This window comes from Lissotriton vulgaris, chromosome 4_1 (genome assembly GCF_964263255.1).
Source record: "Lissotriton vulgaris chromosome 4_1, aLisVul1.2, whole genome shotgun sequence".
Classification (NCBI taxonomy): Eukaryota; Metazoa; Chordata; class Amphibia; order Caudata; family Salamandridae; genus Lissotriton; species Lissotriton vulgaris.
This window is the reverse complement of record NC_141691.1, coordinates 1,904,830,491-1,904,858,400: the sequence shown is the minus strand read 5'-3', so window position 1 is coordinate 1,904,858,400 and position 27,910 is coordinate 1,904,830,491. Positions and strand designations below refer to the sequence as shown.

General features: G+C 46.5%; 1 pseudogene; it reads left to right on the top strand.

Annotated features, from left to right (window-relative positions):
* Nucleotides 1–119: 119 nt before the first annotated feature.
* On the top strand, nt 120–27,910 carry LOC147724696 (uncharacterized; annotated as a pseudogene).

The following is a 27,910-nucleotide window of genomic DNA, read 5'->3' as shown; positions in this document are numbered from 1 at the left end:
CTCTCGTTTCTTCCTCCTCACGGTCCCCGCCCCCAAGGGAGTGTTGTTTCCACATGCTCACACCCCTTTTTGCCAGCCTTTCAGTTTTAACCCTCGCCTCACTGCCTATTAGCCCTATTATGGAGGTTCCCAGCTCCCCTGAGCTAGATAATGAGGAAAGTGAAACTTTTAAACATGACTTTAGTCAGTTTATTAATTCCTCTGTGGAGACAGCTGTGGAAGCTTCTATGAATCGTGTTTCCAAACACATGGAAAACTCTCTCATGAGCCTTATGACCAAAGCTTTGGCCCATTCTGCGGGGGGAAAGCAGGAAACGTAAACTGGTTCCTTCCACTACTATTACAAAAAATGTGTCACTGCTGAGTCGCGAGTTGTCCTTGCATTCGACTGAGGGCTCGGTCCCTCCCAGACCTCCAACCACGGAGGGGTTTAAGTCTGTGGGCAAAAGTAAATCCAAGAATAAGAATGTGGAGGTTCCTAAGAAGCTGGTCATTGACTCTATTCCTGACACGGATGATGATGATGATATGGGTGACACTGATGATCTGGCAGACCTGTTTCAGATTAATGATCCTCCTTCTCCCAAGAAGGCTAGACTTGATGCGTTTGCGTCTCAACCTGTGCTTGACTCCGAGGGCAATCCTATGTTTGACCCCACTACTATACGACACCCCAATTCTACAGAATGGTTTCCCATCCCACATGTGGGTGAATATATCTCCTCCAAGTTGCGTCTTCCACTGGACAAGTCTGTTAGAGCTAAACTTAAGTCTGAATGTCCCAAACCTTCCTTACCTTCTCATATAACTGTCACTCCTTCCATTGACCAACCTCTCTTTACTTTCTTTTCGAAATTTGGCAAGGATCCTCGCAAGGGCGTGGACAGAGCCTGGTCCACTTGCCAGGACAAATTATTGGATGTTGTTGGTCCTTTGGCCCGGGTGCTGGACATGGCGGAGACTGCCCGCCTTGAAGGGTCTGACCTCAACCCTGAAGATATTTCGCTTTGGATTCAAGGATCTTTCTGTCTTTTGGGATGCCAACGCTGCAATTATACACGAATGTCGCATGGGCCTGTTAATCAAACTAGATCCGAAGTTGGCGAACCTGGCCTCCCAGGATGCTGGTGTCAAGGCGGATGGTTTACTTTTTGGTGATTCCCTTGTCAAAGACCTCAGCCGCTTTGTTTCTACCTTTGCTTCTTTGGACAAAGCCCAATTTTCCATTAAGAAGGTTTTCGCCCCTCGGGTTTTTGGCAGGGCCGGCAGAGGCAGGAACCGCTCTTCAGGCCGTGGTTACCAAAACCAAGGTTCCAGAGGTGCATCCAATTCCAGCTATAAGCAATACAAGCCACAATTCTACCCCCAACGAGGTTGTGGATTCCGTGGCCGTGGACAAAAAGGCTTCCGCAACAACAACAGCCACGCCAATACCCAGGGTAAGCCCCTCTCCTCCAGTCGGAGGACGTCTGTCTCTTTTTCTTCACAAGTGGCGCACTCTCACAGCGGACCCTTGGGTCCTCCATTCTGTCCAAGGTTATCTCATAGAATTCTACGCTCCTCCTTTCCAGGCTACTTTTCCTCCGCCTCTGTTTTTTTCCACAGACGTAGCTCTGCTCGTCTCACAGGAGGTTCAAAATCTTCTTCTCAGACAAGCTATCCTTATAGCTCCCTTCGATCCCTCCGGTTTCTTAAGCTCTCTCTTTTTGGTTCGGAAAATGAACAAAAAGGTTCGTCTTGTCATCAATCTCCAGTGGTTCAACCAATTTGTGGTTTATCGCCACTTCAAGATGGAGACCATCATCCATCTCAGGGACACACTGCGTCCATCCGATTGGATGGTCAGACTGGATTTACAAGATGCGTATCTCTCGATTCCCATTCACGAATCTCACACAAAATACCTTCAATTTCAGTGGCTAGGTGTCACCTACCGTTTTTGCTCACTCCCTTTCGGCCTTTCTTCCGCTCCTTGGTGTTTCACCAAGGTGATGAAACCTGTTGTGTCCTATCTAAGGTCTCTAGGCATTCGTCTAATCATTTATCTAGATGATATCTTACTCATGCATACCGACAAACAGTCTCTTCTTGCAAACCTCAGCGTTACTCAGTCTCTTCTACTCAACCTTGGCTTTCTGATCAACTCAGAAAAATCCATGTTGGTTCCCTCTCAAAGTATAGAGTTTCTGGGTTTTCGAGTGGATTCTTCCACCGCCTCTCTTTACCTTCCTCAATCCAAGGTTTCAGCCATTCGCTCCGAGATTCGTCAAGTTCTTCAACCCTCCGAAGTGTCCCTTCGTTCTCTTGCAAGAATAGTGGGACTTCTTTCAGCGTCTATCCAAGCCATCTTTCCGGGTCTCCTTCATTATCGTGCCCTTTAACGATTGAAGATCAGACATCTCCGCAAAGGACTCACATATTCCGATCTCATTCAGCTAGACCTAGAGTCACGCCCCGGACTTCAATGGTGGATCGACCATTTAGATAACGGCAGAACGATCTTCATGACAGCCCCAGATCTTGTCTTAGAATCAGATGCCAGTCTGTCGGGTTGGGGCGCCCGATGTGGTTCAATCTCGACTGGAGGTACATGGTCTCCAGAGGAGTCGTCATTGCACATCAACTGTTTAGAGATGCTGGAAGGCTCCTTTGCAATTCGCAGTCTGGCCAAAAACAAAGCAAGTTGTTCCATTCTTCTTGGGATGGACAATGTTTCTGTGGTCCGCTACATAAACCATCTCGGTGGCACAAAATCCAAACCTCTCGCAGAACTTGCAAAGAGTCTTTGGGAATTCTGCCTCGAACACAAATTGTCCCTGCGGCCGGAGTACCTGCCAGGCACTCTCAACGCCATTGCAGATTGGCACTCTCGTTATCTTCGAGATTCAAGCGACTGGAGGCTTCTTCCCTCCGTCTTTCTTTCTCTTTCCCGAAAATGGGGCCCTTTCTCTATCGACCTTTTTGCTTCCCGTCTCAATTCCCAACTTCCGCTTTCTTCAGTTGGCGACCGGATCCTCTCGCTCTGACGACGGATGCCTTTCTCCAGGACTGGTCCCTTCACCTCAATTATGCTTTCCCTCCTTTCCTGATGATCAACAGGGTGCTGGCTCAAGTCCGACGTCAGTCGACCTCTTTTGTTCTGTTGGCTCCTTTCTGGCAAGCTCAAATCTGTTTTCCTTCCCTCCTGGAAATGGCAGTGGATTTTCCGATTCTTCTTCCTTTTAGCGAAGATCTCTTACTAGACCCTCAGGGCCTTCCCCACGCCATGATCCTGGACCAATCCCTGGTTCTCTCAGCATGGAATATTTCCGGTCTTCCTCTTCTGACATCATCGTTTCACAAGAAGCCTCACTCTTTATCAGTCAAGCTTGGGCCCCCGGCACTTCCAGAGCCTACAAGTCAGCTTGGACTTTATGGTCAAGCTGGTGTCTGGAACGGTCTGTCGATCCCTTTTCAGCCCCTCTAATTTTTGTGGTTAACTTTCTCGCTTCTGAAGCTAGCGCGGGTAAATCTTACCACACTGTCAATCTTTACAGATCTGCTAATTCTCTGAACCACTGTCCCATTGACAACAAGCCGGTAGGTACTCATCTTTTGGTGTGTCGTCTCCTCCGGGAAGTCCGATTCTCGAAACCTCCGTTGGCTAAGTATTCTGTTTTATGGGATGCTAATTTGGTGTTTAAATTGTTTATTTCATGGCCTGCTAATGATGCTCTCTCTCTGAAAATGCTTTCAGCCAAACTTACCATGTTATTGTGTTTAATATGAATCAAACGTGTTTCTGATGTCAGGGCTTTGGATTTGGCTTCCAGACAATTTTCACCTTCTGGTGTTTTGTTTCAGGTTCACAGGCGCACTAAAACCAATTTGCAAACTGTGTTTTATCCCTATTTCCCTTCCCAACTTCAGCTCTGCGTTGGTCAATGCCTGAAAAGTTATGAACAAAAAACTGCTGATCTCAGGAACTCCTTTCATTCGCAATTGCTCATTTCTTTTCGCAAGCCCCATCATCCTGTTTCTGCTGCCATGCTCGCCCGTTGAGTGCGTTGGATCATGTCCCTCGCGGGCATTGACATTTCCGCCTTTGGTGCTCACTCCGCCAGGGGTGCTATGGCCTCTCAAGCCTTTTGGGCAGGCTCTCGTTTGGAGGATATCCTGAAATCAGCAGATTGGTCCAACGATTCTGTTTTCAAAACATTTTATTGCAAACCTGTTGTTACTGCTTCTTCTGTGGTTGTTGATATGCTTTGAACAAGCATAATAGGAGCCTCTGTTCTTGCCATAACATGTAGATTTTCCTAGTACTTATGACGGAAAGTCTTAATTTTATTAAAGACACGGAGGCGAGTATTATCCCACTTCTACATTATTAACTATCTCTGTTTTTTCCCACCCTTAGGGACTCCGGCTTTACCACCAGCCTCCTTCTAAGACTGCGTCTGCGGCTGTGGACTGTCTTTCTTCAGCTGGATCATCGTCTCCCTTCCTCTGGACTTTCTTCCATCATTATCCTGCAGTTCTGGGTTTCCTTCAGGATTTATTTGCTTGGATTATGACTTTTTGCATTTTGTTTGCAATTGTTCCTTTGTTTATACATTCTCACTGACTTTCTCGCACAAGAAAAGAGGGCTACTCGTGGTCAGATATGTTCATATATACTAGGCTTACTGTGATTCGTTCATTGTTTGTTCTGTTCAATCCCATTGGCCAGTAGTTCTTCTGCTGTGACTGCTGGGTATTGTTGTTTTTTACTTATCTTGCTGCTATTTGGAATAAAGCAAGAATAGAAGGCATAATACTCGCCTCTGTGTCTTTAATAAAATTAACACTTTCTGTCATAAGTACTAGGAAAATCTACATTACATTTGCAAACATTTAAGAGGGAGATGTGGAAACAAAGTAAGGGGGGATTAATTTCCCCATTTACTTACATTGTAGTGTGGACAGTTTAAAACAGCAGGTTAAAACAAAGTCACTTTTGGCTATGATTGTCACCCAGATGGCTGGTTACTCACCTGGACTGTCTTTCTAGGTCCATGCTGATCACAACATTAGGAAACACTGTGAATTCTGGTATGTTTCCTTGCGAAGCCTAAACCTAAAACAGCAAACATGAAGAAATCAGTGTAAAATGATTTTAAAACTCTTGATGTCAGTCCAGAATAATTATTGGAGCACACAGAGGAATAATTACTACATAAGTGCCAACATGTTGAACCTGGTAATGGAGATAAAATAAAAAATCATATATATATATATAAAACTCCAACTTGTCCCAAAAGTGCTTCGCAGCACAGACAGGTACGCAGACTTCAAAAATATTGCCGAAGTCAGACTTCTTGTTTAAATGCTGTATTTCTCCATGATGGTAAAGTGGTGCAAGCCTTCAGACGCGTTTCTGACACTGTGTCCTTGCTCACTGATAACAAGCGGAAGGGCTACCACTGTGTTATATACAACAAACACACATTTTACGCGCCAATTAACAATCATTGGTAAACAGAGGTAAAGGACTATGCAGGTGCATGGCCCCAATGTTGCAGTAAAACATGAGCGCCATTTTGTAACGTGTAGTTTACATGATCTCTTGCTATTATCGACATAGTTAATCATAAATAAACATAATCAGGACAATATGATTTGGCCTTTTGACTAGGGAATTAAAGAGCAGCGGGCTATATATTCGTTAGTTTTGTCGGATCAGAGTAGATATTATGGAGGCAAAATGTCCATTATCTAAGTTGTCAACAATTAAAGTGCAATTGCAAGTTTGTTATCATATGGTAAATTGTGTAGAGTAATGCATGTTCGACCGTTAGGTTGCTAGTTGGTTCATCAAGTAGTATAACATATATTTATAAAATATGCTAAAATTAAAGTGCATGATGCTTATATAAATAATTTTATGTTTTACCTATACAAATACTAAAACTTTACCACTATGTCATGAGAGCTATAGATTTCAAGATATTAGTTCATTAAAATCTGTTATCCACTATTCATATCTGAGTCATGATGCATATTCAAATTATTGCATGCACAAATTGTAATTCCTATATATGCGAATTGCTCTCTCATTACTTCTATATTTCCTAGATGGCACATATGAATGTAGAAAATCTAATAGATGTAATATCTGTCCTAGTCCAAAGGGAGAAACCTTTATGCAAAACTGGCTATGCTCTGTGTGGCATAGAGGGATGCTATTACTGTTTCAAACGCTACACATCAATATATGGATGAATCCAATAGAAAAAAATGATCTGTCCCTCTGTATGGCGTCTCCTGTGTGTTAAAAAATTCTCTTAACGTGGTGCTCATAAGTGCCACTTAGCTTAAAAGCGCGCGCTGAATACAATCGCGTGTTGCACAAACTCTCTCCTGAGGCGGAAGCCGGGAGATTTTACGCTCATTTAAATTTGTTATTCACTGTGATACTTGTGTTTTTAAAAACTTGTACTACCTGCCGCTACGTGCACTCTACCGCCCAGCTGCCTGATAGCTGACGCGGACCAGGGTTGCCATAGCAACGCCGCTCTTGGACAACAGCCACGCCCACTTGTGCTGGCCACGCCCCTAGCCACTCAGCTTAAAAGCACGCGCTGAATACAATTGCGTGTTGCACAAACTCTCTCCTGAGGCGGAAGCCGGGAGATTTTACGCTCATTTAAATTTGTTATTCACTGTGATACTTGTGTTTTTAAAAACTTGTACTACCTGCCGCTACGTGCACTCTACCGCCCAGCTGACTGATAGCTGACGCGGACCAGGGTTGCCATAGCAACGCCGCTCTTGGACAACAACCACGCCCACTTGCGCTGGCCACGCCCCTAGCCACTCAGCTTAAAAGCGCGCGCTGAATACAATCGCGTGTTGCACAAACTCTCTCCTGAGGCGGAAGCCGGGAGATTTTACGCTCATTTAAATTTGTTATTCACTGTGATACTTGTGTTTTTAAAAACTTGTACTACCTGCCGCTACGTGCACTCTACCGCCCAGCTGACTGATAGCTGACGCGGGCCAGGGTTGCCATAGCAACGCCGCTCTTGGACAACAGCCACGCCCACTTGCGCTGGCCACGCCCCTAGCCACTCAGCTTAAAAGCGCGCGCTGAATACAATCGCGTGTTGCACAAACTCTCTCATGAGGCGGAAGCCGGGAGCTTTTACGCTCATTTAAATTTGTTATTCACTGTGATACTTGTGTTTTTAAAAACTTGTACTACCTGCCGCTACGTGCACTCTACCGCCCAGCTGACTGATAGCTGACGCGGACCAGGGTTGCCATAGCAACGCCGCTCTTGGACAACAGCCACGCCCACTTGCGCTGGCCACGCCCCTAGCCACTCAGCTTAAAAGCGCGCGCTGAATACAATCGCGTGTTGCACAAACTCTCTCCTGAGGTGGAAGCCGGGAGATTTTACGCTCATTTAAATTTGTTATTCACTGTGATACTTGTGTTTTTAAAAACTTGTACTACCTGCCGCTACGTGCACTCTACCGCCCAGCTGACTGATAGCTGACGCGGACCAGGGTTGCCATAGCAACGCCGCTCTTGGACAACAGCCACGCCCACTTGCGCTGGCCACGCCCCTAGCCACTCAGCTTAAAAGCGCGCGCTGAATACAATCGCGTGTTGCACAAACTCTCTCCTGAGGCGGAAGCCGGGAGATTTTACGCTCATTTAAATTTGTTATTCACTGTGATACTTGTGTTTTTAAAAACTTGTACTACCTGCCGCTACGTGCACTCTACCGCCCAGCTGACTGATAGCTGACGCGGACCAGGGTTGCCATAGCAACGCCGCTCTTGGACAACAGCCACGCCCACTTGCGCTGGCCACGCCCCAAATCTCCCCTATGTACAATGCACCGGATCCGGAAGCGCAGCGGGCGCGCCGAATGCGCGCCGAAGGGGCGCGACGAATGCGCGCCGAAGGGGCGCATAAGGCAAGCTCGTCTGCGCTCGTCCGTGCCGAGACCGGGCAAAGGGCCACCCCCCCTGATCCACCACTCCCCCATCCCGCCACCAGCTCCGTACCAATAACTTATACCTCGGACCAACTCCTCAGCATCAACCAAACAATAAGGTTCCCTCACTCCTTACCTAACTTCAACTATAACAATCCTAGGATCGGACCACTCAAGTGTCCCACTTGTACCGATACTCCATTTACTCCTCTCCCTACAACTCCCCCATTAGTGACAGCAACACTTATAAATGTAAGATCCCTGCCGAAACACAAATTTGAAATCGCTGATTTCATAGACTCGCAACAGATAGATATTTTATTCATCACCGAAACATGGGGAGACGAGGCCTCTGGCCCGGACTTCAGAGACGCCACACCTAACAATTATTGTGTGTGTAAGTTAGACAGACCGATAAGGAAGGGTGGAGGAGTCGCGATTATTTACAAAAACCACCTCAAAATAACCACAGCAGACACAACCTACCCTGAATGCGAGGCCCTCCTCTTCTCGATAGGCCTATCCAGTAAAGCAACATTCAAAGGTATGTTGATCTACCGCCCCCCAGGATCCAGAGCCAAATTCCTAGCACGCTTGGATCACATAATCGAGACATCAATTGGATCACCACAGTTCACCATCTTAGGTGATTTCAATTTTCACCTCGAAGTTTTAGAAGACCCAGACACCATAACGCTACTTGGAGATTTAGAGACAGCCGGTCTTACACAAATTGTTAAAAAACCCACGCACAAAGCAGGACATACGTTGGATGGATTATTCACCAACAACCCTGAAATCTCCATCACCGAGATCATTCCTTTAAGCTGGACAGATCATTCTGCAATATGCTTCTCTATTCCCACCAAACCCACTTCCCCTCGCTTGTCTCTTCCCCCTCCCACCAAATTCAGAGACTGGAAAAACTTAAATCTCGAACATCTCACTCAGATGATACAGGACAGCCCATTACCTAACAAGCATGATCCCATAGCAGCCTCAGATACTTACATGGAGAATCTGATCGAAGCCTGCAACAAATTAGCACCGTCCAAAACTTCCCATCGGAGTAGAAAACTCCCTTCAGCCCCTTGGTTCTCTGAGTCGCTTAGACTTCAGCGCCAGCACTGCAGAAACCTTGAACGGCAGTGGCGCCGTAACTTTAATACGCCTGACAAGATTATTTACAAAAGCGCCCTCTCTAACTATAAAAAACTCATAAAAACAGAGAAATCCACGTTCTACACAAACCAAATTAATCAGGCTAAAAACTCCTCAGGGAAATTATTCCAAGTAGTAACATACCTGTCTAACCCACCTGCTCCCCAGTCAGAAGGATCTCAAGCCCTCTCTGATGCATTAGCCAATTTCTTCGAGGACAAGGTCAGAGCCATTTTCAACACGTTCACACCCGACGTTGCGCCCATTCCCTCTCACTCTATTGTTCATACTGGCCCCATATTCGCAGCTTTCGAACCTACCACCTGTGAATTCATCCAACCCCTGATCGCTCGAACCAAATCTGGTTCACCTCTAGATCCTTGCCCCCCAAGCATCCTCAACCTCATCCCGGAAGTTATTGCTCCACCTCTAACCACCATCTGCAATGCAATGTTTGCATCTGGTGTCTACCCCCCGGTATGGAAAAAAGCAATAATTAAACCACTACTCAAAAAACCCAGCCTAGACCCTCTCCTTCCTGCTAGCTACAGGCCCATCGCCTGCCTCCCATTCCCCGCAAAGATCTTTGAAAAGATCATGAATACCCAGCTGTCAAACTACATTCACCACAACAATCTACTGGATGACACCCAATTTGGGTTTCGACAGGGCCACGGAACAGAGACGGCACTGCTAAAAGCAGCAGATGAGATTAGGTCCACGATGGATAACGGAGGAGCCGCAGTCCTGATACTCCTGGACCTATCTGCGGCCTTCGACACGGTCGACCATGCCACCTTGATCGACCGTGTCGAGGCCATAGGAATTACAGACAAAGCAAAAAACCTCCTGGCCTCATTTCTGTCAAACCGTCCGCAAACTGTGAAACTAGGCAATTTCACATCCCAGACCTTCTCCTTGCCATGTGGAGTACCGCAGGGATCCTCGCTAAGTCCGACACTATTCAACATCTATGTGTCGGACCTGGCGAGGGTCATAAAATCCGGCGGAATCTCCCTCACTACCTACGCCGACGACACCCAACTGGTGCTGTCGATATACAACGATGGAATCTCGGTGGCAGCCAATTTCCAAACGGGAATGAAGGGAATAAGCTCCTGAATGTCATCCAACTGTCTTAAACTCAATTCTGATAAGACAGAAGTGATGACATTCGGGAGGCTACAACCCACCTGGTCCCCACAATGGTGGCCCCACCAGATGGGACAACCCCCAGAACCTGTGACGAAGGTACGCAACCTGGGTGTTATCTTCGATAACAAGCTGTCATTCCAGCAACATGCCAATGCAGTGGTTTCCTCTTCCTTCCACATACTAAAAAGGATAAAAAAATTAATTCCATACCTTCCTCCACATGCAGGCAAAACCCTGGTCAGTACATTAGTATTCTCCAAAACTGACTACTGCAATGCATTGCTACTCAATGCATAACAAAAGGTCCTCAATAAACTGCAAACAGTGCAGAATGCAGCAGCCAGGACACTGCTATCCATCCCTAAATTTGCATCTGTCTCCCCCTACATCCGACAGCTACATTGGCTACCGGTGAGGAGCCGTATCAAATTCAAAGCTTTATGCATAGCATATAAGGCTATTCACGATTACGGACCTCTATTCCTAAGAAGAGCCTTCCGACCGCTTGAACACACAAGAGCCTTACGCTCATCCTCAGCGCACTTACTCATGGTCCCCCGTACAAGAAGGGCCAACTGGGGTGACAAACGCTTCTCCGTGGCTACAGCCATACTATGGAACACACTTCCTCTATACATCAAGTGTGCTCCGACCCTTCTCAACTTTAGAAAAAAACTAAAGACATGGTTGTTCCCTGCCTAATCCTCCCTTCCTCCTGAGAGTTCTGCAACTACAGCGCCGAGACACCCTAGGGTATTTGCGCGCTCTAAAAATCGCCAAATAAATAAAATAAATAAATAAAATGAACTATATATAAAAAATGAATACGTGATGTGCTCTGTGTTGGTGATAAAATTATTAAATGATTCTGATTATCTTAAGCTTGCTGCAGATGGATTCGGGCTAAGTTATGGAAGTACAAATAAAGATAGGAGCCAATGGACACGGGACTCCGGGACTCCGGTTTGTTCACAGCCCAGGAGGCAATTTCAGTGCAGTGATGAGGATCACCACACTGGAAATGCGTTAGTCTTAACGCCTGATGCATGGTACTTGGCAGGGCTTCAACAATGGTCTTAATTTGCTCGCATTCTGCTTCACATCTGCATAAATGCTAACATGCCTGGTAACAAACAAAAAAAACAAAAAAAATATATATATATTTTTTATATATATATTTTATATATATATATATATAATATATATATATAATATATTCACTGAAAAAACCATAGGTTATAGACCATATATAGTTAGGGATTAGCATTTAAAAAACCTTATTTTATTTGCACAAAACCATTGAAATTCCATATATAGTTAGTTGCACTAACTATATATCGCGGACCCGCAATCCACTGCTAATGATGTCACATATTACATCATTCATGACATGGTCAGTGACATCACTGATGACATCACTGATGACATCTCAAATGACATCACTGATGACATCACTGATGACAACACCCAGTGACTGTATGTTTCTGTAAAGTTAAAATATGTCTTACATATTGAAGAATGAGTGGATGTATAAGTGTCTGGATGAAGGATTTAGTAGGTGCATGACTGACTGTATGAGAGAATGATTAAATGTGTCTCACTGAGTGCATGGGTTAGTGATTAAAGTGTCTTAATTTGGCAATCATTATTTATGTTCTTCTGTAAACTGCTGCATGTTTAAATCAGTAGCTATATCAGTAACTATATGGGTTATTGAATGGTTGCCCAAGTATTTGTATGGGAGACTGAGTATGTGTGTGGGTGGCTGGGAGGTGTATAACTCTGTGCATAGATGTGTGAGCAGTTGATTCCCTAGGTGTATGGCTTCAAAAGTGCATGTAGAAACAGCTGTATGGACAGTTGACTGTGTGCATGAGTATATTGGTTAGTGAATGGATATCTCAGTTCTACATGTCAAAGTAAGTACATATGTAAAACACACTCCATGTGAGAGTTGACATATATAAATAACTGAACATAAGACCCAGTGAATGTGAGAGTGGCTGTATGAATCATTGTGAACTTGTATCAAGGATTGTATAAGAGAGTAAATATGTGTTAGTATATGTTTGAATAAGTAAGGTGTGTATAACTGTATAGTTGAGGAAATGGAGGTGTGATTGATTCTTTGCATGACTGACTAGGTGTGTGAGTAACTCCATGGATGTGTGACAGTCTGTGAGTGCCTGTTTACACTGAGTGTATCTAAGGTTATATTAGAGTCTGAAGATGTATTATCACATAAATGATATCATCAGTGATGTAATCAGTAATGTCAAATGAGATGTCAGTGATGTCATCAGTGATGTCATTTGAGATGTCATCAGTGATGTCATCAGTGATGTCATTTGAGATGTCATCAGTGATGTCACTGACCATGTCATGAATAATGTAATATGTGACATCATTAGCAGTGGATTGCGGGTCCGCGATATATAGTTAGTGCAACTAACTATATATGGAATTTCAATGGTTTTGTGCAAATAAAATAAGGTTTTTTAAATGCTAATCCCTAACTATATATGGTCTATAACCTATGGTTTTTTCAGTGAATTTTCAAGGTTTTGTAAATGCAAATTCCTAACTATATATGGTCTATAACCTATGGTTTTTTCTGTGAATTTCATTGGTTTTTTAAAAGCTAATATCTATAGCTGTAAAATATATTATTTATTAAGTGACGTATCACGTAGCCCGTGAGACGCCTCATGATGCATCGCATAACCGTGACGTATCGTCTCTGCAGCGCAAACCAAACCCAAAACGTAAGCGCGCCAGAACACGCTTAAAGATATATATATATTTTTTTAACCTTAATTAGACAAAATCCACACGTGCACATATCACAAACGTTCAAAAAACACAATATGTCGGACTCCCGTTACGCTGCCGGTTAGCTGCCCGGTTAACGTACCAGGAAGCACCTTTACCGCGAAAAATCACATTTTTTTTTTCACCCCCCAGGGAACTTTAATAGCCCCCTCATCAATCCTAGGGGTTCAGGAGGGGTCTGCCTTACCCCTTTCATTCATTTACACCTTTTTTCCACCTCTTGTCTCTCGATCCCACAGAGAGACAAGATGGCGGCCGCTCCAGACTGTTTACAATGATAACAGCCAATCAGCTTCTCCTCAGACTCCCGTTACACTGCCGGTTAGCTGCCCGGTTCGCGTACCAAGACGCGTCTCTACGGTGAAAAAATCGGATTTTTTTTTTTTGGGCCCAGCGTGGCTCTATAATATCCCCTCATCAATCCTAGGGGGTCAGAAGGGGTCTACCTTGCCCCTTTCCTTCATTTCCCCCTTTGTTTTGGCCTCCTCTTGTCTCTCGATCCTACCGAGAGACAAGATGGCGGCCGCTCCGAACTGTTTACAATGTTGACAGCCAATCAGCTACTCGTCAGACTCCCGTTACACTGCCGGTTAGCTTCCCGGTTAGCTGCCCTGTTCGCGTACCAAGACGCGTCTCTACGGCGAAAAAAACGGAATTTTTTTTTTTTTTTTTTTTGGGCCCAGCGTGGCTCTATAATATCCCCTCATCAATCCTAGGGGGTCAGAAGGGGTCTACCTTGCCCCCTTTCCTTCATTTCCCCCTTTGTTTTGGCCTCCTCTTGTCTCTCGATCCTACCGAGAGACAAGATGGCGGCCGCACCGGACTGTTTAGAATGTTGACAGACACCGGAGAGCCAATCAGCTTCGCATCGCAAAGTTCCGATAAGCGAAAAGTACGCGAACCGGATCGCTGCCCGGAGCGCTGTTATAGATATATATCTTGATTTAAACGTTAATTTCTCAAAATCCACTGAAGCACATATATTGAGACCTAGCAAAGGCACATCGGGCTAACAGTCCCTACAATTTTGCCAAGTTTTGTGCAAATCCATTCAGCCGTTCGAGCTAAAAGTGAGGCCAACCGCCCTATGGAAATTAACATGGGAAAAACGCGTTTTGGGACCCCCCCTTTTTTCTCAGCCCCCCCTTGACGAAACCCCCCAAATTTCTAGGAGCTGCTCAGAAACAAAATGTGCCATTTTCCTGAAAATTTCAGCCGATTCCGTCCACAAACGCCAAAGTTATTAGACATAGAATTTTCAGAAATCCCATAGAGAAAAAATCCTAACTATATATACCTACTGGCGACCGCCAGTAGGTAATATATATAATATATATATATTATATATATATATATATATATATATATATATATATATATATATATATATATATATATATATATATATATATTACCTACTGGCTATCGCCAGTAGGTATATATAGTTAGGATTTTTTTCTCTATGGGACTTTTGAAAATTCTATGTCTAATAACTTTGGCGTTGAGGGGAGGAGCTTCGCGGGCAACCAAGATGGCCGCGTAAGCTCGGAGCTCCGCGGACCTTCCGATCCTCCGCAACTATCCTGCCCGTAATCCTGATCCACGAGGGTGGATACTCGTTGCTGAGGGCCCCCTGAGGCGAGCACCGTTTTCAGAATTCAAATTGGTGTCTCCTACGCGGAGCTACGTCGAGTGGGACTCCGTGCCAGCTCGATGCCATTGTCTCTGCGGACTCCGCTGCTACACCTTGCTGATCTGCGGAGTGCCAGCCTGCTTTCGTCAACGGAGAAGTGTACTGGACAGCGGTGCTATTTGGTCGACGGGGCACGCCTGGAACGGTCTCCCATTGACGTCCCGGAGATAACTTTGGGTCTCTGGGCTTGGACTTGCCTGGCATAGCCCTTTGTTCTCTGGGACCTAACATGGCGGGCAAGGGGGACCTCGACAAGCCATCTAACAGAGGAGTGCGCAGTAAATCGCAACAACAGCAGCAGAATCGGATTGAGCGCTACACTCAGCCGAAAACACCGCCTGTTACTGGTCCCTCTGCCAAGAGCATCCCACATTCGGGCTCGCCGGACGGCTCTGAGCCCACTTTGACCGACATTTTGGGAGCCATTACAAGTTTCCGGGCGGACATGCAGCAACAACATGAAGTCCTCACGCACAAGGTGGATGGCATGACCGTTGATCTGTCCCTCATCAGAGCCGACTTGGGCAAAACCAATGACAGGGTTAAAAATCTGGACATCAAGACGGCCAGTCTTACGGAAGACGTTTCAGACTTGCAAACGGAGGTCCGGAACCTGCAGAGGACAGCGGAGCACTTCGCGAGGCGGCTGGATGATTTCGAAAGCCGGGCCAGGCGGCAGAACGTCCGCATTGTCGGCGTACCGGAGGGTTCGGAGGAGGCGGCAACGGACCTCCTCGTTGAAGAACTGATCAAGACTCATCTGGCCCCGCCTGGCCTCAGCAACTTTTTCTCGGTGGAGCGAGCCCACCGGGTACCGGGTGGCCCGCCGAAAACTGGCGCGGCACCTAGACCCATCGTGGCCCGGCTGCTTAACTTCCGCGACAGGGATGCTGTCCTGCAGGCTTCCAGGCGACATGGGCCACTTAAATTTCAAAACGCTGATGTCCATTTCTACCCAGATTTCACCAGGATGGTTCAGCGACAGCGCCAAAGCTATTCTGGGGTGAAGCGACGACTGCGGGACCTAGGCCTCAAGTACTCTATGATGTTCCCTGCTAAGCTCCGGATCGAATACGAGGGCCGTGCCATGTTCTTTGACTTCGCTGAGAACGTCAGTGACTGGCTGGACACTCTACCACCGCGCCGAGAAGCACAGGAGGACCATGAGGGTGGCGCTGCTGGCGGCTCGGACCTATGAGACTTGGTTCTGTAATGGGTGACTACTTGATTCTCTTGCTTGCCTCGGTGGCTATCTAATGTTGCTTTTAGATACCGTACTATCTTTCCTGTTAGCACATGGAGGGTGGCGGGAGGTGTTCGCGGAGATTCCTTACTCCTCTGGGTGTCTTTTTGTAGAGTAGTTATGGGGCGACAGGCACACTGCTGGTTGGGGGGGCTTTTTAGTCACATGCAGGGGTGCAGGGTGGGGGGTGCAACTTTGCGAGTTTTGTTGATTGTTTGTTCTATCTCTTTTTCTTCCTTGAGGCAATGGACTGTGTGTTTTACTGTACAATGGACGTTTGGGTTGGATGGAGTCGGGTGGGGCGGGTTGTTCGGGGATGGGGGGTAGGAAATTAAAAGTGCTTAGCTGGAATGTCAATGGACTAGGTGATCGGGTTAAGAGAGGGGTGGTGCTCCAGTTGATAAAAAGGAACATGCCTGATATTGTGTTACTGCAGGAAACGCACTTAGTGGGTAACTCTTGTAGGGCCCTGAATCGCAAGGGTTACAAAATGGTCGCCCACTCTGGGTTCTCCTCGGGCTCCCGGGGGGCGGGCATTCTTGTACGTGCGTCCCTTCCTCTTGAGATAGACGTCACCCTGCTAGATGATAGGGGACGCTACGCAGCTGTGGCGGGAAGGTGGGAGGGACGTTCCCTGGCCCTGCTATCGGTTTATGTTCCCCCTGGCCTCCAATCTAGCACCTTTCGGGACCTTGGTGGCGCCATTTTGTCCCTGCCTTCGGGCCTGTTGATCCTAGGGGGTGATTTCAACTCAGTCTGCTCTGGCGCTCTAGACCGTCAGCCACCGAGAGACCTCCCGGGTTCCCAAACGTGGCTGCCGACCTTCCTTGACTCTATGGGTCTGGTGGATTGTTGGCGGCTATTGCATCCGGCGCTTCGTCAGTTTTCATTCCTCTCCGGTGCCCATGGAAGTCTGTCCCGCCTGGATTATGTCCTCACCCTGGCGGCGCAATCGCCTGCCGTCTCTGAGGCGCGTTTTTTGGCGAGGGGCGTTTCCGATCACTCGCCGCTGTGGATCTCATTTGACTTCGGTGTCCTTTTGTCCAGCCGCCCGGCAGCGATAAATCCCTGGTACTTCCGCAACCATAACACACGAGCGCTTTTGGCCAAGGCCATCGACCTATATTTTACGGAAAATACTGGCTCAGTGAGCTCTGCGGTCACTCTTTGGGAGGCCTTCAAAACGGTGTTGCGGGGTGAAGCCCTGTCTCTCATCGCGGTGGCTAAACGAACTCGTGATGCGGATTTCATGCAAGTTGAGGAGGAGGTCTTGGATCTCGAGTTCCGTCTGGGGCCCGAGCCCGAACCCTCTCTCCTGCATGAACTCTCTCTGAAACAATCGGAGTACCACGATCTCGCCACGAACGCAGCCCTGATCCTAGCGAAGGAGCAACAAGGCCGCATCTATGATGTCGGTGACAAGGCTGGCAAATTGCTGGCCTGGCTGGACAGGCGGGAAATGGCAAGCCGGGTGGTCCCGGAGATCCTGTGCGAGGACGGAGTGGTGGTTACTGATCCGAGTGCCATCGCCGAGTCTTTTGCTGACTATTTTCGGGGGGTCTATACCTCCGGTTCGGATCGCTCCGAGGCTGACTCAGCTGAATTCCTCTCGGCGATAGACCTTCCTTGCCTCTCTGAGGAGGACAGGGTAGACATTGACCGGGACATCACTGCGGACGAGATCGCCCTGGCGATCCGCGCACTGCGTGCGGGCAAAGCAACCGGACCCAATGGCATACCGGTTGAACTATACAAGATCCGGCCGGACGTGCTCTCCCCTCACCTGAAGGATATGTTCCTCCGTGCCCGTGAGGATGGTGTCTTCCCCCTGGACCAGCGACTGGCCACTATAGTGGTTATTCACAAGGATGGCAAGCCGCGGGATGTTTGTAGGTCCTACCGCCCCATTTCTTTACTCAATGCTGAACCCAAGATCCTGGCCAAGCTGTTGGCTAATCGATTGATCGGGGTTATTAGTGACCTGGTGCACCCGGACCAGTCCGGTTTTATACCCCGCCGCAACACTGCCCTTAACCTGCGACGCTTGCACTGGGTTATGGCCAGAGTTCACGCCATTACGGAACCGGCGGTGCTGGCCTCTCTTGATGCCACAATGGCCTTTGATTCCTTGGAATGGAATTATTTGTGGGCAGTGTTGACGAAACTTGGATTTGGACCGGGTTTCCTGGGCTGGGTGCAACTCCTTTATGCCAGCCCCCTGGCTGCTGTTACGGTTAACGGTCGCATGTCTGCTCCCTTCGCGCTTCAACGCGGCACCAGACAGGGCTGTCCCTTGTCTCCGCTCCTGTTTGCGCTGGCTCTAGAGCCCCTCGCGGCGATGCTGCGCTCGCACCCTGACTTGCATGGGATCTCCTGGTCCCCGGGTTTTGAGGACAGGGTCTCCCTGTACGCAGACGACATCCTGCTCTACCTCACCTCCCCTTGCAAGTCGCTTATTGTGGCGTGTGATGTGCTCAGGCTGTTTGGGCGCTACTCCGGCCTAATTATCAACTGGGCCAAATCCTCCCTTTACATCCTCAAGGGTGACACGCCGCGCCTCCCTAGAGGTTGCAACATACAACTGGCGGGACAGGGCTTTAAGTACTTGGGGATTTACATTTCACACAACCCTAAGGCAAGGTACGACCACAACTTGCTCCCCCCGCTCCACCGACTGAGGCGGGATGTGGAGAGTTGGCGTAAGCTCCCTCTCTCGTTGCTGGGCCGGGCGGCGTTATTTAAAATGATGTCCCTGCCCAGGTTCCTGTATGCCTTGCAGAACACTCAGGACCTTGTCCCGGCCCGCTACTTCAGGGAGGTTGAGAGCCTGCAGCGTGCCCTTCTTTGGGATGGACGACCTCGTGTCCATGTCCGGAAGCTTACCATGCCATGGTATGACGGGGGCATTGCGTTGCCAGACGTGCGGAGATACTACTGGGCCTCTCAACTTACCGCTATCAATCATGGTTTTTACGGTCCCGTGAACAGCCCTGGCTATGCCATGGACCGCTGGCTTTTACATGGAGGCAATTACTATCGCGCCCTATATTCTAGGTCCTTCGATCGGAACCTCACGGGCCCGACCAAGGCGGCGGTCCATGCGTGGCGAATGGTCACTAAGATACAGGGCTGGCAGGGCAGACTGACGAGATTTACCCCTCTCTTTGATTCCGACATTTTGGGCAAGCTTTGGCACACCAAGGGCTTTGAGAAGTGGGACCTCATAGGCATCTCGAGGGTTGAGGACATGCTTTCCAGGGGGGTGGTAAAGACTTTCCCACAGCTGCAGGCGGAGTATAAATTGAGTGGAACGGAGTTCTTCCGCTACGCCCAGCTGCAACACGCAATAACCGCCGCCAGACCGGAGGAGGGTGACATCCCCGAGAGCTCGCCTTTGGAGGACAGGGTGCTGGACGGATATATGCCGGATAGCGCCATCTCCCTGTCCTACAAGAAGCTGATAAACGTTCAGGTTGACCTCCTCCAGCGCTTGCGGGAGCAGTGGGTGGCCGATGGGTTGGAACTGGACGATGAGGACTGGCAGAGTGCTGTGTCCTCCCCTAAGGAGGTCGCCATTTCCTCACGTCTGAGGCTGGTCCAGTTTAAAATTCTTCACCGAGTGTATGTCACCGGCCCCAGGCTTGTGCATATGGGCTTCTCGCCGGATGGCCTTTGTCGTCATGGCTGCGGAGCCCTTGCCACCTTTCTGCATATATTGTGGGAGTGTCCCGTTATTGCCCCTTACTGGGAGAGGGTCCATAGAGTGATGCGGGAGGTGACTGGAGTGGAGTTGGCTGCGGAGGCGCGTAGGTGCCTCCTCAATGTTTGGGAGCCTAATGACTATGATACGGCGCAGACCCGATGGGCTACACTGGGCAATATGGTCGCTAAACGGGACATAGCACAAAGATGGGGTTCTAACGTGGCCCCCCTGGTGGTACAATGGAAGGCCAACATGGACTGGTGTATGTTGCGTGAAAAGACTGTGTATACTGCCAGGGGGCGGCCTCAGACATGGAACAAGGTATGGGGAGCCTGGAACGCCTACAGAGGGGATTTGTGCCTACCACCTGCACCGCTACCACGGGATGAACGCTTGTCGCCATAGACGTTGACATCAGCTATGTTACTCTTGTTCTGATTCTCCTGTTCTTCCTTCCCCCCCCCCGCTTTTTGCTACATTCTGCCTCAGTTCTTTCTACAACTTCTCTAGCCTCTGCCGCCTCCTACCGACTCATGGTCTCTTTTTCTTCCATTGCCTTTTCCGCGCCCTCGGGCGCTTTGTTTATGTTTCTGTGTGTAAAATAAAAAACAACCTGCATTGTTCTGACATGAATCGCGTGGCACTATGACCGTACTGATACTTTGCTGCCTTGCCTCCGGGATGTTAGGCTGAATAGCTGTGTGCTTTCCTACAATAAAGGTTTTAAAAAATTTAAAAAAAAAATAAATAACTTTGGCGTTTGTGGACGGAATCGGCTGAAATTTTCAGGAAAATGGCACATTTTGTTTCTGAGCAGCCCCTGAAAATTTGGGGGGGTTTCGTTAAGGGGGGGCCGAGAAAAAAGGGGGGTCCCAAAACGCGTTTTTCCCATGTTAATTTCCATAGGGCGTTTGGCCTCACTTTTAGCTCAAACGGCTGAATGGATTTGCACGAAACTTGGCAAAATTGTAGGGACTGTTAGCCCGATGTGCCTTTGCTGGGTCTCAATATATGTTCTCCAGTGGATTTTGAGAAATTAACGTTTTAAAAAATGTATATATCTGTGACAGCGTCCCAGATAGCGCTCCAGATCGCGTACTTTTCGCGTCACGGAGCTTTGCGTAGCGAAGCTGATTGGCTCTCCGGCGTCTGTCAACATTCTAAACAGTCCGGTGCGGCCGCCATCTTGTCTCTCGGTAGGATCGAGAGACAAGAAGAGGTGAAAAACGAAGGGGGAATTTAATGAAAGGGGGCAAGGTAGACCCCAATTGACCCCCTAGGAAATGATGTTGGGGTTATTAAAGGGTCCTGTGGGGAAAATAAAAAAAAATTGATTTTTCACGGTAGAAGCGCTTCCCGGATCGCGAACCGGGCCGCAAACTGGTAGCGAAACGGGAATTCGCCATTAAAATTAAAAAAAAAGTAGAAGGAAAATAACACTTTAATAACTTATAAATAAATACATCGCAACAAAAACAGTAAACATCTTAAAACATTTTTTATTAAAACAGAAGCAACAATGGTTTATGACATGGGGAACAGTAGTGATATCCTGGGCGGGTGATGGAACTGGGTTTTTTAATGGAAAAACATCTACAGAGAAAACTATTGGTAAATTATACTTCTCCGGAAATTTTAAACTCACAAATGTTTCATTTGTATAATCGTTTTATGAACATGTACATTAAAAAACTAAAAGAAATGCCAAGAACGTCCCATGTGAAAGTGAATTTTATTTGGCAATTTTTTTCTTTTCCTTCTCATGAAAAGAAAGTTAAAGCCAGGTTCGTTACCTGCGTCATCTGCAAAAAAAAAACTGTCGAGAGGGACCGAAAAAAAATAGCGCTATGGTAATCATACCATGCATCGGCACATGGAGAGGTGGCAGCCTCTTAATTATTCTAAAGCACAACTTCGAGATTTGGGGGATAACCCCCGACCGGCAAAAACATCCACCAATGACTTAGCAATAAGTGAGTCAGAGGCAAGGGAAACGGTCCCAAATCTGGAAAAGAACTTTGGGCAGATGAGATTGACTTGTGTAGCATGTGGAAAATTAATTTCATGCGGAGAGATCAGTATTACTTCAATAAATACAGTAATCAATGATGCATTAGAACTTAATATCAATTCATTTTCCGAACGTGTAATCAGTACCTGTCCCATGTCAATTCATTGTTCGAACGTATAATCAATACCCATCCCGGATCAATTAATTGTCCGAACATATAATCAGTAAAAAGTGCGACAAGTGCGACAAAATCATATCGATAATTCATTGTGAGCAAGTACCAAAAGTGTCGACAATTCTAACCTTCAATAAATATAGTAATCAATGATGCATTAGAACTTAATATCAATTCATTGTCCGAATGTGTAATCAGTACAAGTCCCATGTCAATTCATTGTTCGAAAGTATAATCAATGCCCATCCCAGATCAATTCATTGTCCGAACATATAATCAGTCTTATCCCATATCAATTCATGTGCTAAAAACTGCATACATATCTCATGATATCAAGGCTGAGCAATCGGGGCACAACAAGGAGTTGAGAGTTTCATTTGTACCGGCGCCATTTTGGGTGAGGTCAGGCAGGTCCAAGTATATTCAAAATGTCTCCACCAACTCGTGGTTGGACCGGGACCTCTTTCGGCAGTCCAAAAGTTTTCGTTGAAGGGTAGTAGAGGGGACTGGCGACATGAACCATCAGTCAAAGAGGGGTGGGAGGCAAAAATCTCTCCTACCGGGTCATACTGGTGTCCCACCGGAACTGATCAAGTTGGTAGCCTTGCAGGATTTTGGTGATTTCAAGACTGAGGCCGGCGCCGGCATGAGCGCGCCGACGTCCCGCGGCTACGTCGTGGTCGTTCCGTGGGTGATCATGGCAGTCATTCCCCATCGGGGGTCGGGGGCCCCCGTGGCTCTTATAGAATCTTCAAAGTTGAGGAGAACGTTTCTGGATGTAGGACTCATTTTCTAGTTGAACTCAGAAACGCCGTTGCACCGCAACAGTGGACGAGACCCCCGCTGGGTGAGCGGAGCATCATTGCCTCGCAATAGTGGACGAGACCTTTTGTCGGGTGAGTGCAGCGTCGCTGCATCGCAAGAGTGGAGGAACCCTTTTGTTGGGTGAGTGCTGCATCGCAAGAGTGGACGAACCCTTTTGTTGGGCGAGTGGAGCGTCGCTGTATCGCAAGAGTGGACGAACCCTTTTGTTGGGCGAGTGGAGCGTCGCTGTATCGCAAGAGTGGACGAACCCTTTTGTTGGGTGAGTGGAGCGTTGGGGGTGCAGCTGAGGGGCCCCCACCTGGGGGGGGTGGGAGAGGCTCGTTCGCGCCGCCTCTCCCTCCCAGCGCACCCCACGCCGACACCTGGCGTTGATATCCGTGATGTCCGGACCAGGCGATAAGAGGGGGGGGGGTCGGAGGCAGAGGCAAGACATCCCCCCCCCCCCCGTGGCCTGCAGGGCGCCGCTTCAGGCCCGAACGGGGAGTTCATATCAAGCCGAGGCCAGACCAGGAGATACGAGGGGGGGGTCGGAGGCAGAGGCAAGACATCCCCCCCCGTGGCCTGCAGGGCGCCAAAAGAGAATGGGAAGACCAGTACATTCCGGGCCGACCATCCCACGACTTCTCCGGCTGATGGCGGCTAGTCGGGCCCCGCCCTGCACGTGTCGAGGCCTCATCTTCCGGATGGGCGTAACCGTGGACCTGTTGCACTTCGGGAGTTTCCGGAATGGGGGTAGGTATCTGCTGATTTGTATTTATTTCATGTTACCGTTATTGGGCGTGGCGGGCGGTGGGACAGACATGCTTGGAGCAGTGGGGGGGTGGCGGAGCCTAGCTACCTTGTGGCTGCCGTAACGTCAAGCTTGGCTTCTTTCACCATTTTCATGTTTCTTATTTCTAGCGAAGTCAAAAACTCATCAGAGGCCTACTGATTTTGTTCGATTTCTTTCCTTTCCTTTTCAAGTGTGTTTCATGCTAAAGTTTCTGTTTAACAGGATACAGGGATTACTTCGTATTTTACATATGTCTTCTTTATTAGGGGTTCTCTCCGGTTGAGTCAGATGATGTACCTCTAATAATTGGTTGGGGTGGAAGTAGTTTCTCATTCAGTGGGGAGTGACAGATTACAACGGGGGACAAAGGTCTGCATTACCCACCTTTCACTACTTGCAAAGACTAGACAGAATATTTCTATTCCACGTTATTTGCAAACAGAGAGTACCTCGAAAGAACTATTCCTTGAACAATAAATTTCCAGCCAATCATTCAATCAGGCATGACGGATTACAACGGGGGACAAAAGTCCGCATTACCTATCCTTCACTATCTGCAAAGGGAGACAGAATATTTCTATTCTTCTCTGTTTGTAGATAGGGAATATCTCAAACAGCAATAATCGATAAAAAAAATAGTAGGATTATAACACTTTAATAACTTATAAATATATACATCGCAACAAAAACAGTAAACACCATAAAACATTTTTTATTAAAACAGAAGCAACAATGACAACTAACAGTAGTGATATCCTGGGCGGGTGATGGAACTGGGATTGCTAATGGAAAAAGATCTACAGAGAAAACTATTGGTGAATTATACTTCTCCGGAAATTTAAAACTCACAAATGTTTTATTTGTGTAACCGTTTCAGGTCAAACGGATTGTGGGACAATGTTCACAATGGAAGAGTCACCAAAAGGCATTTGGATCGATGTTGCAGCAGGCTGTCATGTATATAGTCATTTAATAAAACGTTTTACCCTGTTACTTTGCTGGTGTGTTGTATATATTTATAATATTTGCATAGGGTTTGTCGTTATTTTGGGTGGGGGGGGGTGGGCGGCGGAGTCGAGCTGTCTTGCAGCCATCATGGTGTGGAGCTAAGTTCATCTTACTAGTTTCGTATTTCTCATGAGGGGTTGTTCTTAATGTTTCTATTTTAGCGAGGTCAAAAACAGATCCCATTAGTGGCCTACTGATTTTGCTCGATTCCTTTTGTTTTTTTAAACTATTTTTCACTATCTGCAAAGACTAAACAGAGTATTGCGACTGTGCTTGTTTGTAAATACAGAATGAACCAAAGAGAACCAATTCTAAAACAGTAAATGCTTGGATAGCAATCAATCAAATAGAGAGAGAAGCAGGCATGACGGATTACAACGGGGGCAAAGGCCTGCGTTAACTACCCTTCACTATCTGCAAAGAGAGAGTACTGGTAAGAGAAAAGAGGGGGGGGCAGCGTTCAAAGCACATCTGGGTGCATAAACACGAAAATGTTTTTACCTATCATGTACTTGACATTTGACAGCATTTGATATTTGGTATTAAAAAACCATTGAAATTCACAGAAAAAACCATAGGTTTTAGGCCATATATAGTTAGGGATTTGCATTTACAAAACCTTATTTTACTTGCATAAAACCATTGAAATTCGCATATATAGTTAGATGCGCTAACTATATATCGCGCACCCGCAATCCACTGCTGATGATGTCACATATTACATCATTCATGACATGGTCAGTGACATCACTGATGACATCACTGATGACAACTCAAATGACATCACTGATGACAACTCAAATGACATCACTGACAACATCATTGATGACATCAATCATGTGATAATACGATCAACCTCTTCAGACTCTAATATAACCTTAGATACACTCAGAGTAAACAGACACTCACAGACTGTCACTCATCCATGGAGTTACTCACACACCTAGTCAGTCATGCACTGAATCAATCACACCTCCATATCCTCAACTATACAGTTATACACACCTTACTTATTCAAACATATACTAACACATATTTACTCTTTTATACAATCCCTGATACAAGTTCACAATGATCCATACAGCCACTCACACATTCACTGGCTCTTATACACAGTAATTTATATATGTGAACTTTCACATGTACTGTGTTTTACATATGTACTTACTTTGACATGTAGCACTGAGATATCTATTCACTCACCAATACACTTGTACACAGTCAACCACCCATACAGCTGTTTCCACATGCAGTTTTGAACCCATAGATCTAGTAAATAAACTGTTCACACATGTATGCACAGTCACACACCTCCCAGCCACCCCCACACACACACTCACTCTTCCATACAAATACTTGGGCAACCAATCAATAACCCATACAGTTACTCATATAGCTACTGATCAACACATGCAGCAGAACAACAGATATAATGATGCACAAATTAAGATAGTTTAGTCACTAACCCATGCACTCAGTGAGACACATTTAAGCACTCTCTCATACAGTCAGTAATGCACCTACTAAATCCTTCATCCAGACACTTATACATCCACCGTTCTTCAATATGTAAGACATATTTTAACTTTACTGAAACATACAGTCACTGGATGATGTCATCAGTGATGTCACTGACCATGTCATGAATGATGTAATATGTGACATCATCAGCAGTGGATTGCGGGTGCGCGATATATAGTTAGCGCATCTAACTATATATGCGAATTTCAATGGTTTTATGCGAGTAAAATAAGGTTTTGTAAATGCAAATCCCTAACTATATATGGCCTAAAACCTATGTTTTTTTCTGTGAATATATATATATGTGACCAAGCCCTCTGTGTAGGGCGAAACGTTATCCTGGCGTGGTGTGCGAAAAAATAAAAAACTCACCTGCACTCTGGGTCTTCCGTGTCCTTGTTGGAGTTAGCTGATCATTATAGCTGGCGCAGCGGCGGGGCACAAGTGGCGATATATATATATATATATATATATATATATATATCTATATATATATATATATATATATATATATTACTGTCAAAGGCGCTCCTACTGGCAATCCAGACGCTTGAAGAGGTGGCTCGTATCCGGCGGAGCAGCCGGAATATATATCACAGCAAGAACAGCGTTCCGACGAGCACTCGGTAAACAACCACAGGAGTCAGGTATAGTGCACCAGAGCAAAAGGGTTTGTTTCATCATAAACCTTGCGACGCGTTTCGAGCTTGAAAAGCGCTTGTTCACACAAAGTCTGTAACAATTCAATAATGCTTTATGGACACAAACACTTCCGTGTAGGAGGACATCGAAATGAGACTAACAGTGTCCGCCATCTTGTAATGGTAAATTACGAACATTATTTACATACAGGTTGTAGTAGCTCGTATTACTTGATATTTCACTCAACAAATATCTGTGAGGTAAACCAATAAGAGTACGTTTGTAATAAACTCCATTGAAATTTAAACGAAAATATCATTCCAATGGTTTACGTCCTCAAAGAGATGCATGCTGGTACCTGAGGTCATAGTTAGTTCAAACATTTTCATTGTGTCACTTGTGAATTATGCAAAAAGTCTGTACAATGGCATACAAAGACGTGGTATCAGTGGTGCGCTGGTTAGTGCGCTGTAGTCAATGTGTCACTGTGAAATATAGTATATGGTATTACAAATCATGCGATGTGTCGCGTGTTACCATTACCCAGGGTTCACACACACCAAGACATAAATGGTTAAGTGTATGGTGGTACCTGGTGGTTTATGCATAAATGCATATACAAGGAGATACCTTGTAGATGGTATCAGTGATGCGCTGGCTAGTGCGCTAAGGGAATGTGTCACTATAGACTCCATTTCATAGTGTGCTCATTCACAGTGACGTGCGCTACCATTCCTTAAATATTGCACACATGAAGAAACTAGTGACCAAGTGTATGGAGGTAACCAGCTCATTCAAAGGCGGAAAAAGTCCATATAGACAAGTCCGAGGTCCATAAAGATGAAAGCACGTCACATTCACCCTTCCGTGATTCAAGTGAATAGATATAAACTTGTTACATCATAGTCTTAGTTTCCACCACAAGTGTCATAGAAGATCTTGCAAATATATAAAATTTAAATTACATACATGAATGAACAGGAAGAAGATTCACGGAGAAAGGAAAGAGCACCTCTGGTCACAAGCCTGCGGCAGGGGCCCTCACCCTCATCCTGTGTAAATAAGAGAGGAGACAGGTTGTCATATACCATCGAGTGTGCTGGGTCAAACAAGAAACTGACAATAATCATCATTCATACAGATGTCTAACCATCTCTTTGTCCATATTATGGCCTTTAGGAGATCTGGTACAGAGATTGA